General features: G+C 37.5%; 1 protein-coding gene across 8 annotated transcripts in view; it reads right to left on the bottom strand.

Annotated features, from left to right (window-relative positions):
- LOC129720715 (ankyrin repeat and BTB/POZ domain-containing protein 2) overlaps positions 1-14,272 on the bottom strand; it is a 251,037-nt gene that overhangs the window by 25,440 nt on the left and 211,325 nt on the right. Inside the window, exon 1 of one of the 8 annotated variants that reach the window (XM_055672334.1) lies at positions 729-2,087. The exons of 5 other annotated variants lie outside the window; for them this stretch is intronic. The gene's annotated coding sequence lies outside the window, so the exon portion shown is untranslated. Of the gene's footprint in view, positions 1-728; positions 2,088-14,272 lie in introns of those variants that run through there. 2 more of the 8 variants (XM_055672335.1, XM_055672336.1) reach the window with 2 other exon arrangements.

Here is a 14,272-nt window from a genome sequence, read left to right as displayed (position 1 = left end):
CAAAAAAAAAAAAAAAAAGTCAACCAATTACTGTTAATTCAATACAGCTCCTATATGAACAAATTTCTGCCTGGCAAACAATCACTCCAAAGCATTGAAATACCCAAACCTGCCGATATCAATTCAAGCAATAACAAATAAAATTCTGACAAAATTCTGACGAATGATTCTAGGTGACATTTCCGAAGTCAATGACGAAGCCTATTTTACGCACTTTAGTTTTGTTGTATTCAAACTGCAACATTTTTTTGAACGATTGAAACTTTGAAATCAGTGTTAAGAAACGAGTTTACGAAGAACGGTAACCAGTGTTTGAACGCTGGCACTGCTTTGCCGTGATGATAGTTTACATAATCCATCACTCAAAAACATGTTTTTGTAAAGTTACTCTGTTTACCCTACGCTTCTCATCAAACCCGTTACGTTAATAAAAACAGGAGAACGAAAAATCACCATGCATGGCACAGCATCGTTTCTTTCCAGTTTAATCATGCGTCTCTTTCCTTTTTCGATAACTAGCCATGGACATCTCACAGTATAATTAAAGAAACATTAAGCAAATCAAATCCATCTTCCCCCAAGCACCAGCACTTCTGCTAGCCATTTCCGTTCGCGTTGAGCTGTGAGAACTTTCTTTATGGAATAACAAACCACAACAACTTGTAATTCACCGCAAGCTCCTAAGAATCTTGCTCTGTTCAGTCATCTCACCATACACGTAGGCAAACCTGAGTATTGCTGCAGATGTAAATACGCTACACACAAGCTTCGCGAAGTAAGTTCCACCCAATTAAGTGGCTACAGCCACTCGGCAGCTACTCCCATCCGGCCACTCGGTGCCATGATGCGGGTCTCTTTCCGGTGATCCAAACTAATAATTACCACAACTATTCAGACGTTTCACAAATCTGTCTTGCATCACGCTTTTCCATTTCACACAAACTAAGCGCAAACTGCACACTTGCCGAAGACAACACTTTTTTTCTCGGTCTTTCTTCTTCCAGAGACGCCTCTACTGGTTTAGTTGGTAGTAAGACGACACTCGGCACATGCTTGAACGATCATTGGGTGCTAGGAACAGCATCTCCTCGACACTTCAGTCATCGTATATTATGCTTCAATCACACATTTACACGAGTGTAAGAACGTTTCAATTCAATTTAGCGGCCGCAACCATCGATACACCTGGTAACACTAATTTTTGCCTCAGTTTCCACTTAATTAGGCGTCACGGCACTTGGTACCGTGGTCAATTGATCACTTGAGTGGTCTGTCGAATCCCGAAGTCACAAACCACGCTTAATGAAGGTATGGCAGTGGGAAAAGGGTATGAACTTCTCGACACGACACTATCTCTCGGAGTTAATCAATCTTTTTATTTCTTCGTAAACGGCAAGAAAACGGGCCAAACAACGCAAAGTGTGGCGGTCTCTTTCGCAATGCACTACGTTGCTGATCGGGCACTGATCGGAATCGAAATTTGTTTGCCGGCTTCAACGGGCCTACAATCACTTGTTTGTTGGCAATTTGCATAAACAGAACTTTTCGCGACGGATTTCCACACATCGCCCATGTTAGAAGGAATGCTCACTATACGAACAGAACACTTTTAACCAGCTCATGTATGTTTCCTTTCTGGTGCCAAACCGTAACGTATGTACACAAGCCGGTGAAACTTTTCAGTTATTTTGTTCTATCTTGTGGCTCGTCGTGACCGGAAACTGTCCGCCCAACTGCTAACTGCGGCACGATTTCAACACATCACGCGGGAAACGAAGGGTCAAGATAAAAATTCACGCACTAATGCTGCCATCCGAAGTAATTATTCCTAATGGTTTGCACTGAGCGTGTGCGCGCGCCTTAGTCCATCATTATCTAGTGGCCCCAAAATGCCATCTCGACGTAACACTGCACTCGACTCGCAAATTACCAACCCCAAAATTCCCAATCAATCAATTCGATTGTTTCATGCCGATACTAGAGTCGAACTGGGACGAAATCAATCATTGCGGTCGGTCGAAAAGGTCTTAGCTAATCTCGAAATCCAAAAACCCACCACCGAGGGCTCGCGACGGACAACGCGACGATCGATCGCGGCGGAGTATTCAAACCAATTTACAAACGTCTTTCTAGTACGAAAGCCGAGGACGAACTGAAACATCAGAAACTGTAATAATTCGCAGCCCGGATGGCGAGCGCTCTGTTTATTACTGTTTTGTTTATTGTTCCACCAAAGCCATGCTGCATAGACGAGAGTTCGCTGCCCCACGCTCGCTGCTTCTACGGCTAGGGCCCTTGGAAGCTTTTGCTTCACAACTTGATTCTCAGCCTGCCTGCGTCTTCTGCGCTCACTCTCACTCGAACGGGTGGCGGTGGAGCCGTAAGGTTTTTCTCGCAAGCGCACGGGCACTCTAACGCAGCGCGGTTGCACTCCTCCCTCGAGGCTCCCCTAAAAAGTATCTACAGTTGAGGAGGCATTAGAAGCCAATTGTCAGGTGCGAAAAATTGCTTGCCCACTGATACTTACTGTAGGAAGTTTTTATGCTTATGGATTGCTGTTTCAACTTCGAAGATAATGTTTATTACCAATATAATTTAACTGTTTATATTGTAATATTTATGCTAGATGTTCAACAACTTTTTTTTCGATACTAAAAACATATTTGTACCTAATTATCTTTTCTTTACTCTCACAAAAACTTAAGGCAGTTTCCGGTAATCAAAATAAATCTGGAACATGTATGTTACTTTGATAATTGATATTTGAATAAATATACAGTGAAAGGTAATTTGAATGTTTCTTTAATATTTTGTCAGACTTTTTTTATTATTTTTTGTAGACGTTCTTTGATCTTTTCATGGAATGTGATTGGTAAATGCACAGCAAATTTTAATTTTTTCACTTAACTCAACTACAATCTATTAAGGTTTTTATCGCATAACGATAAAATTTCTTTGGAATTATGTTTTTATACGTAACACACGTAATGCATGTTCTATTATTTTTTCTGTTCTCTCCCCGCTATATTCACCTCGCTCCCATCTGTTTTTTGGTTGATTCGCCTCCGCTTCCAATACTTAAATCACGTGGTCTTCTGACTTTGCTAAACAGATACAGGAAGTAAATTTGTGAACGAACATTTAGTTTATTCTTCATTTCGACCAAAAATAGAACTCAGAATTACCATCATATTTTTTCACAAACTTAATAGTTTAAATCGTAGTTTAAGTGAGAATTCAAGAAGAGCGATTCTAATAAAATTTGTTAGTCAATAACATCATATCGAAAAGACTGATATCTCTGAATCAACGACATACAAATGACAAGCGTCAAATCGAACAGCGCACTTACTTTATTAAAGGTGAAAGATTGTTACGAAAGTAATTGTAATGCTATGAAAACATTGTGTGCGTATGATCCTGCTTGTGCGTTCGGATTGCCTTCGCATCACACACACATACTAGCATGCATCAGTTTCACCTTTACTCAAAAGACTGCGCTGTCAAAGCTGTCGTTCGATTTCAGGTAGGTAGTCTTTTTGATGTGATAATTTTACTAGAGTTGATTGATCGATCAAAAGGCCGTAAACATTCCACATGGACAGAAAAATCGTCATTTTTCACAAAGGAAAGTTCAGAAACGTTTGTTTCTGTGGCTCATTTAGTGATTAAATATAAAAAAATGATTCAACGAAAAACAGTGAACGTACTTATAAAGTTCACTTCACGTTGGTTCAATTCAGCATGTTTGATTTGATAAAGTAAAGTAATCTGTAGAAATCAAAATCATATAACCTGCATCAAATTAAGCCCAGAATATTTCCAAACTGGACATTACATGTATGAAAACACTTGGAAAAGCAAAGAAAAATTAAATATAGCTTCAAAATTAATTTAAATTGACTTTAAATTACTTTCAAAAAGTTATTCCCAATTACCTTGTGAATAGCAATGCTTCTAGACAGAAGATAGATAAAAAATTAAACAAAACTTAGTTCAAAATACCTTAAACCGCTACTAGAGTATAGGAATTTTGAATTATGTTCATGCTAGCTAAGCAACAAAATGCCAAAAAATAGAGCTATCGTGAATTTATCTCAAAATGGTTTGTAATTGCTATTAACAACAGAACAGACGAACGAAAAATGATCCAAATTTAGTCGAAAAGAGGAAGAATACCACCAGAGACCAGCAAAATAATTGATTTCAAAGGCAGTTAAAAACGACCAAACGGTTTGTGACGACTTGCTGACATTTGTTGTTTGTTTACTGAGCACGATGAAAGAGTACCGCGACGCACAGTGCCATGAATGTGGGAACGTGGGACAAAAATCAAAACAACCATTTTAGTTTATTTTTCAATTGGTGTGTCACGAAAAATGTTTAGTACCGATGAGAGCTACTATTTGCACAATTGACGCATGTCAAATCCGTCATCGCAAAAATGTCTCAAACGCCATTTTTTTGTACAGAAGCATAGAATGATAATTTTCCAAGAATATCATCCATTTCGAGATAAAAGGCTCGAAAGGCATATTAAAATAGTTTCTAGGCGATGAAAAAGTGACCTAAACGCCATCACATTCAGTTTTGATGATTATTTCTATTTAATTCTCTTTTAATTGTGTTTATTTACGGTTTACTGTTGCAAAACATCTAGACATTGTTAATCCAGGAATCTTTCATGTGTTTTGCCCATAAATTACGTGTTATACTTAAAAGTAAGGGACATAATAACGACAAATTTCTCACTCTTGGTTCCAGAGGTATCATTTGCAAACACGGATTTCGGTTGAAAGAGCACACTTGAGCAATGGCAATCAGGGTAGAGAATTGTACTGGTACGCGACAGCATTCACACGACAGCAGCAAGATTTTGTGATTGCCATTGTGGAATGAAACGCTACGCGACAGTAGCCGCTCTCGAGGAATCATACGTTCTGCTGTTATCTCTTGCTTTTTGTCACGAATTCAGCATGAACAACAATTCTCTCTCTCACTTTTATTCATATTGTAGTCATTGTGAAACCAATCTCTGGCTCAGTGTCATTGCCTGTAGCTCTCTGTGCTATATATGGCATTTATTACGAATTGAGGTGGATACAATTTACTTAGCATTGATTTTTTATTCAGGTCCGCGGACGTTTATTGAATTTGTAAGATTCATATGTTTATTGTACTGCTCTTTATCTGAATGTCAAATGCTTAATTTAAATAAAATTTTACCTACAGCGAACCCTTTTTGAAAGAAAAAGTTCACAAGCTAACCCATTCCCCTTCAATGATGCTGCATGGCATCATCTATCATCATCAATATACAAACTTAGATCACAGCTTGGGACTAAGCTCGAAAATTTTAACGATAGAGAGCATACTACTGGTCAAGCTTAACAACGAGCTTATCGAAAAGACTGTTCTCCTAATTTGTAACATGAGAGGATGTGACATTTAACTATATGAAATTTTTCTGTATTTTTCCTAAAGCTTTCAATATTCATACCCAAAGATTCACGCCACTTAAAACTCTAGTTAAATTATGCTTAAATACTTAATTAGTTTGATCAAATGAATGATTTATAGATGAATATTAAAACACATAGATTTTCTGACTTCTTTGTATTAACAAAAAACAGAAATAATAAAATAAATATAATATCGGGTCACGGGTGGTATTCTATCGTATATGTTGTGTCGTACTTGTAACTTTTTCATGTACGCGATTCAGCACGAACGGCTGCTAACTTAAATATTACTTTGCTCTAAGATATATGTAGCTTTCACAAGCGTTCGTGTTTCAAGTTACAACCAGTTTAGATCCAAACTAACGACGAAGTTATTAAGATTCAAATCTTCAGGTTTACACGATTGATGATATTCTTCGGCAGAATACAGAAATTATATATTTTCCATTATATTGCTGTTCTAAACTGTCGTGTTATTGCTAATTATTGTCTTTCGGAGAGTGCGACAGTCGAGATGTCGCCCGGGCCGAAGATCGACACAAAAGAGAATCGTTAACCACCCGTGTTGGCTTCTCGTCACACGATTCTCTAAAATAAAGAAGCGTACAGTTGAACGCTGCTGTCGAAGTCTGCGAGTGAGGCAACAGTACTTTTCGATACGGTGTCATGCAGAAATGTCAACTGTTCGACACACTGATGGCAATCACGTCCAAAGTTTGAAGGACATTCCAAATAAGAGGAAAAAGTGAAATTCAGAGAGATACTTTGGGGTACTTTTTTTGACAATCGATTTCAAATCGCAAGTGTCTTTTTTCTCTAAGCATAAATAAACATGACTAAGAAGCCTTTAACTTCCAAATGCGCTACGTTATGTCTCAATAGTAACATGTGAAATACAGTAGTTACATGCCTCTACCATTGCCATTTTGATTTTAACGTGAAAAGATATAAAGTATATTAAAAAATTAATTTGAAAACTAAGAAAAAATTTTAAAAACAACGTGTCACTTGAAAATTTGAAGCCACTTCGCTGTAGATGCGTGCCCTAATCGTCTGAGTGAACTTGGGAGATTATTAATATCATTACAGTATGTCTCAAACATGTATAAAACATACCAGCATATAGAATTGGTTCAATAAGGAATCCACTTTTTTGATTTTCGTCTATGGAACGTTGCACTGTGCGACGTTGTAGTAAAGTTGTTTGCGGCACGCAGGTTAGGAGTTCGTGTTTTCTGATGAGAAACACTTTGTCGTGCAATAGCCGCACAATGTCCAAAATAATCAGTTGTTGACGCTGACGTTGGCTAGCATCTTATTCCCAAGATCTGGGTTGAGAACCCGATGGACCATATGCCTGCCGCATGCGATTTTTTTGCGAAACGCTCATCATACAGCACAAATGGGGTATGCTGTCAGCTGATATGACGTGAAGGTTCTCAATGAAAACTGCTTTAATAATAATTGATTCAGGTAAGAGTATCTTGTATTTTAATTTTTTTACACATTTTCAAAGTGTATTCGAACTTATGGAAGACCCTTTAAAAGGTAGAGTTTGAAAGAAATATAACTCCATATTCATAAAAAACTTGTAAACCTAAAACCATCTAGACGTTTGGAAAGTCATGAATGAAAAGAATCCTTCCAAAATTCATCCTAAAAAGACTTCAGTCTTAGGGGCCATCCACATTCCACGTGGACAGATTTTTGACGATTTTCAACCCAGCCCCCCCGTGGACAAATGCCCATATAAATTCTTTTTTTTGTAAGGACCGTGGACATTACACAACCCCCCCCCCCCCAAGCTGTTCACGTGGTATATGGATGGTCCCTTAGGTACCCACTAAAAACAGAAAACGGCAGAGCAGGAATTGTTCCGACTTTTGCAGTAAATGGACCAAAAATAAAAGTGCCTAAAAATTAAAATGATTTTCTGTTGAAAAAAAAAATACTGCTCCAAAATCTACTCTAAAATGACTTCTAGCTATAGGCTTGTCATTTCTCCTTAGAGAATCACTGGCGTATTGGAGAATATCTTTCACTGAGAAAACAACTGCTCGACGCACTTGCTTGAACAGATCAGCGAGTCATGTGTACCTGAGTAGCTTAAAAAACACCGTGGTGGAATCTGGAATAGGTATCTCTCCAGAGAGATAATAAACTGGTGTCAGCTTTATCACATTAGAGTACATCACGCTCAATAACTACGCAATAGAGCACACTACAGCGCATTTATTGAGTGTCTCTCAAGCATATATCAAATGAGAGGAGCATCTAGGTAGGAAAGTAGATTGCGTTGTTTGCTTTGCATCTCGAAACTGAAAAAATCCAGTCGCCAGTTACGGATGCTTGCTCTTCGAATGTTACCGAATTCACCTCAGCAGTGCGAACCGTGGTGTACTACTGTGTATTCTCACTAGAGTGATTCACCAGTCTTGTCTTGCTCAGCTTAGCTGTGGTGTAAGCATCAAGTGTACAAATTCGTTTGCGAGCGGCAGAATAAAGAAGTTTGGCGCAAAAAATTGCTACAGAAATCTCTGAAACCAAAATTGATTTCTAATATTGTTGTAAACCGCTCAAGTAAACCAAAGAAAAGATCAAAAACAAAAAAAGATCCAACAGTTAACTCAATATGGAATCTTCTGTGGAAGCTGGAAAGAAAACATCTTTTCTACAAGTGAGAATAGATTAAAGATAAAACAAGTACACTATATTTAACTCAAAACACACGGAAACGCTCCGAGAAGCAAGCGTACTGGAAACATTTCAAACAGAAGTGAACATAAAATTTAATTTTAGATCAGTTCAACAAGGAAAACAGGAAACTAAAAAAACGAGCCTTGATTTACGCCAGGTAAAGTCTGAAAGCTGAACAGAAACCAAAAAAGTGACAGAAATTATTCGAGAGTAGAAGAAAAAAAAGAAAAAGAATAAGAAATATATCTCAAAATAATTGCGAGCACTTTAGAAGCTTTTAAAAACGAACTGAAAAAGTACCGCGACTTAAAAAACATAAAAAATGTCTTAAACATATCTACAACCTCTAGGAGACAGAACGACTAAAAATTACATGATCAAAAACAGGTCAAATTACCTGAAATTCCTTGAAGGTTCTCAACATGTTTGAAGAACCTTTCCCAAAAAAAAAAAAAAGAAGAGGCCACAAAAAGAATGAGACCAAATTTATCTCAAATATAGCTAACGATGACTATTAAACCAGAATATCTGTAAAATTTCTAGCGTCAGGTGTACTCTCGGCTGAGCAGTCTCAAAAAAGTAAAACGACTTATGTTTTTTACAGTCCGACGTTTCGTCACTGATCACTGACATCTTCAGGGGGAAATAAATGTTGTTCCTTCCTTACATATTTTTTGTTGTTTTATCGTATAATTAATAATAATCATCAGATCAGATCAGATCTATATATTTGGAGAAAATATCGTGTAAGTTTTTCATCAAAAAAGACCTAAATTAGTTTTCCCGCAAGTCAACGTAGAAGTGATCAACCCAATGAGTACCTACTGTGTGGCATTTTAGCGCACTTCCACATGCAATAGGAGCTCCAAAATTCACAGGAAATGTAAAAAAACTATTATCTTTATAAAGCAACTATTTCTAGCACAACTTTTTTTTCATTCTTGTTGACTAGAGTAATTTCTGACTTGAAGCTAACCCTTTGGCTTTCCGTGGTCTCTTAATCTGCCTTTCCTACATTTTGAATTAGAACTACCGATCTATGGTTTGTGTATAACTAGTTTGAATTGTGATTACATTAATTATCTAAAGGAAACAGTAAAGAAGATACATTTGTGACTCAGTTTCAGCTCGCAGTAAAACGTCAAAAAACCCTTAGTGTAAACAAACTAGCAGAAAATTATCAGACGAACTGAGGCAAAATTAAAATACCATTTAGCGATGTGAACCATACTTAATCTAATGATGACTAAGGTCTACGATCGACTCACTCAGCAGAATGATTTAAATAAAAAATGATGAAGTGAAATCCATTTCTATGACATGCGAAAATAAGCGACAAGAATATGTTTTAATTATCACTATAAAATTCTTCTTGATATGCAAGTTACGCAATAATCAAACGACAGAGCAAAAGTTTATCGCTTCACAGCATTTCGTGTCGCTGCTAATTGCATGCAATCATGTAGAAAAAATTATCAATTATTTTCACTGTGTATTATATAATTATACATGTGCTCAATAGTAAAAGCATTTAGCGGTTGTGTTTATATAACTGTTAATTTCTAATATCTGGGCCGCTATGCAATCTTTTCTCGGATGTATAAACTGTTGAAAACGGCCTTTCGTAATAAAATTAAATAGAGAATGTATGTTTTTTAATGTTTGTTATAAAATTTAATTCAAGCAAATGACTTGAAAATTGGTTTTGCTTTCTTTTTTTCACCATAAGCCTAGTTGTTTATGATTGCACTACAGAGCACCAGGAAGACTAACTAATATTCATACTATTGGAACAGTAACTGGAAAATTACTGTTTCGAGATAATTTAGTCGTGAGTTTCTTCATAAACTGTTTTTCATGTAGGTAATTGTTGTTATGCAATAGAATACCGTTTCTCAAAAGCAACATTTTGAAGTCAAAATTTAAACAAATGTTGCAAAAAAAAAATGAAGGTTGGATGTCTGAACGAGGATGTTGAACCGAGCTGAAGATGTGATGGAAGTAGAAAATAATGAGATTCCATTTTGAAAATGCATTTTTGTTTTTGCAACGCACTGGAAACCTTCAGTGACTCAATCGCGGTTAACGGTCGATGGGATAAATGGAAGAGTGAAATGGAAATTGTTTTTCTTTCCTTCAACTATGCGATAATTACGTTATTAACATTAAAGGTGATCGAAGTACACGAAAGTGACGCGATCGGTTCGGTACACGCTTGCTGTCAAGGAATTAGCCTCTTCGAATAAAAAGTTTCGAAACTTCTACTGGACTGGAATGCGCTCCCGAAGCGGCAGGTTGCCTAGTTGTCAAAAGTGATACTTTGCATTTTAGTGGTAAGTATGCGCGAAAGAGCAGTCATGCGTGTTTCTGCACTGCATAAGTGGTTTAATATCACGATAAAGCCGATGACGGCAACGATGATGGCGACGCGACGCGAAGAAAGGTGCTGAACGGTGGTAAATGGTTATGGCAGTGCGGTGGCATAAGTGCATTTCACATGATCTGTTTGTTGTGGCTGCTTTGCGGTTATGATCGATCCATGGACGCGATAGATAAATCGGTGTGGTATTTAATTGATTTATGAAACAAAGAGGTATCGCGGATTCGGAGCCGTTTAGTGGAGTGAGCAGAAAAAAATGTTGCGAATTGCTATTTACTGCTGCAAGGTTTATCGTTTGGCTGTTTTCAGTGAAGGTGATGGCAGTCAAGTTTTGCGGTTGGCCGTTTCACCGCAGTACATAAGTTTAAACTGAAAATGTGGCGTTTGGAATAGAGTAATTATTTGTATTTTAAATTACAGAGAGAGACTGTACCAGAATCCGTTATTATTTCATGATCATTATTCTTGTAAACATATTCAAAATATTGGGTAAATATTGGCTGAAGCGTTGGCGAGAAACTCGCTTAAACGTTTTGGGTTCAGATTTAAAGTAAATTTTCACTAACTTCCGGGCTAAGTCTCCGATCGAAAAATATCTTAACAGTAGTGGTTATTACGGGAGTCACTTCACGGTGAAATCAGAGTGAAGTGAATAAAGTCCTATTACGGGACTCACGAGAGCGAGAAAAACGTCGAAAAGTGACATCTGCCGTGAAATCTAAAAAGTAAAAATTGAACATAAATTTTCAATGAAATGTTAATAGATTGGTTTTTGATCGGAAGAGTCACTTACTCTTGTTTTTTTTTAATTTCTTCGTCAATATATTAGAAAAGATAGGAAGCAATAAGGATTTTGTTGAAATGCAGGATATACAGTCGTGGACAAAACAATAAGACCACCACATTAGAGATAAGTGACTTTTCACCTACGCACACTAATAAACGTGTAAAGCCGTGTAGAGTTGCTTTTGTTTCCTTTAAACTGTAAATCATAGCATTTCGTTGTTTCGACTTTTCATTACTTTTTGTCGTTTTTGGTCGATTATGTTCAGTCGCTTCTCCTGATTCCTGGTCATGCATGAAAAACTTGAAACATATGATAATTGTTCTACTGAATATTGGTCTAGCTGCTAAAACCTTAGCATTGCTAACAAAGCAGTGATTTGTTTATGTTTTCCTCATCGAGTGGCACTAAAGCCTGTAGTACACTCTTTGTCTAATGGTCAAATATTTGACCTTCTGGCATGATGGTCAAATTTATTTGACATCATGGTTGTTGTTAGCCCGTTTTTGTCCCATGTTAAAATTCGAGAGTGACAAACAATTATCTTTGACCAAATTTTTATCTGTCAAAAAGTGACAAATATTTGACGCTTGGTCAAAGAGTGTGATACAGGCTTAACACATTCGTGCGTAAATAGGTCTATGCTTTTAACTGCAAGTTCAATAAAAGTATATGCGATATCCAGCGGCGAGCACTTGCACTAGTATGATAATATGTCACAGCAAGTTTGACCCAGCAGAAATAAAACGTTCTAGCAAGACGCGTTGTTCCTGCGAAAAGTATATAATAAAGTTACGAATAAAATTACGACAAAACATACGATTTGATGTTTATTTTTACTGTGTTTAAAAAAAACTAGCTGTTTGATATAAATTCTAGTAAGTATTTGACATGGTAACAATAATTCATTAAGATTTCAATTCGTGAAAGAAGATAAAACAGGCAAACGAAAGATTGCTGAATACCTGGGACGATTGAAAGCTTCTGTTTTCAATGAACTTCATGATCGAAAAAAATAGGAATCGACTATGCGCCCTCGGAAAACGACAGCAAAGGATGGTGCTCTAATCGAATGTGTTTCTAACAAAGCGGGATATCGTAATATCTGCTTTGCAGTTGTGGTGCATTATTTGAACGCAGATCAAGGTTTCTTGACAGTGGCTGTTTACAGCCCAAAGAAATTGGGTCTTTGAATCCTGGAGAGATGATTGGTTCCATAAACCATATTATACTAGACTGGGAGCGTGTCGATGTAGGAGCCCGATCACTTAAGGGAGTGGTCAATGATTTGCTAGGCTCACCAAATATACGGATTTCCCCAGTGATCTACGGATCTGTTTCACTTCTGCGGATGTACAGTATATGTAGAAATTCGCAGAAATCCGTAGAATCTTCGGATTTACACGGAAAAGTTTTGGAATCTCTGAAACACGCATAGTAAACAGAGATATATTTCAAAAGTTCATATCAATGAACAGTGTAATTTTAACCCCTTACAAAATAATCAAATCCAGAGACGGCTTGTGGAGCTTGGTAAAAGTCCCAGGAAGGTTCCTATGCTCACACATAAGCATCTTTTAGTGATGTTTTAGTTTGACAAGGACCATTTCGATTGCTAAGGCCTAAATCAGGCTCGAAATGGCGAAATGTGTGACCTGATGAAACGAAGGTCAACTTGATAGGTTCTGTTGAAAAAGTTTGATGCATCAAACACGAAGAAGGCAACATCATGGCGTGAGGGTGTTTCTAATGATACGGAGTTGGTCCCTTGGATTGAATTGACTAAATAATGGACCGGTACCTTTACACTCAGATATAGAAAGTCGTTATGCTACCGAACGCAGACTGGGAAATGCCGGAAAAATGGCAATTCATGCAAGACAACGACCCGAAACGCATCACCTGAACTGTAACGAAATGGTTTGCTGCTTACAAGGTCGATGTCGTGGAAAGGCTAGCCTAGTCATCAGACTGAAATGCCATCGAGAAGCTGTGACATATCGTAAAGAAGTCGAATTATACGGAAGAATACAAAAACACTCAGGAACTCTGGTAAACAATCCAAGTAGCCTGGTATGCCTGTCGGCACTTGTCAAGAGCTGGTCAATTCTATGCGGATGAGAGTGCAAGAAATCACCCGATACAAAAGTTATACGATAGAAGAGCATTTATATATGAATTGTCGTTTTTTCACTGTGAGCAAAGCCTTGGTGCTACAATCTGATCCGGAACTCGACCTTCTGTTTTATCCACTCAATATGTGGTCGCAGCTTTCTATTTACTGTGGTGCCTCTAGTGGCGTTTACGAGAAACTAATGACAGCGCAGTGATGGGGAAGGTTTGTTTACATAGTGGTGAAAGATTCATTAAATTTAAATCAGTTGATCAAAAGTTTTCGACGACGGAACTTGAAGAACGCGAGAAAATTTTTGAAAAACGTGAGAAAAGTTGCGAAATGCCTCAAATCCCTCAAATTCAGATTCAACCGTAAATAGCGTGCTGAAACGATTCAAATTCTAACACTGGATTGCGCTGATCACAGCAACCGCAGAGATGGAACAATTGACAATCAGCTACGATTGAAAGTCTGCAGAGCAGTTTGGAAGAACCCTAGGATCACCCTGCGTGATTTGGCTAAGAAGTTCTCGGCTCCGTACCATATAATGCGCGGTATAAAACGAAAAGTGTGTGAATTCAGTCGAAACTCAGACGAATATTTTTTCTGTATTTTTTATTTTAAAGGTTAATAAATTTGCTGCAAAATGATATCTCAAGATTTTTTCTACGTTTTTTTTTTAACGAAGATATATCCCATTTTGTGCGACCAAATATTAAATGGATCAAGCTTTACACTCCTGGTAGAGTCCAATAGGCAGTCGGTAGAGTGGATACTACTTGGTGGGAGTCGTCTGATGCGCTCAAAAACGCAGCAATCAGCTAGTAAAGGGA

Source organism: Wyeomyia smithii, chromosome 2 (assembly GCF_029784165.1).
Source record: "Wyeomyia smithii strain HCP4-BCI-WySm-NY-G18 chromosome 2, ASM2978416v1, whole genome shotgun sequence".
Taxonomy (NCBI): domain Eukaryota; kingdom Metazoa; phylum Arthropoda; class Insecta; order Diptera; family Culicidae; genus Wyeomyia; species Wyeomyia smithii.
Note: the sequence above shows the minus strand (reverse complement) of the source record. Positions and strands in the feature narration are given on the sequence as shown.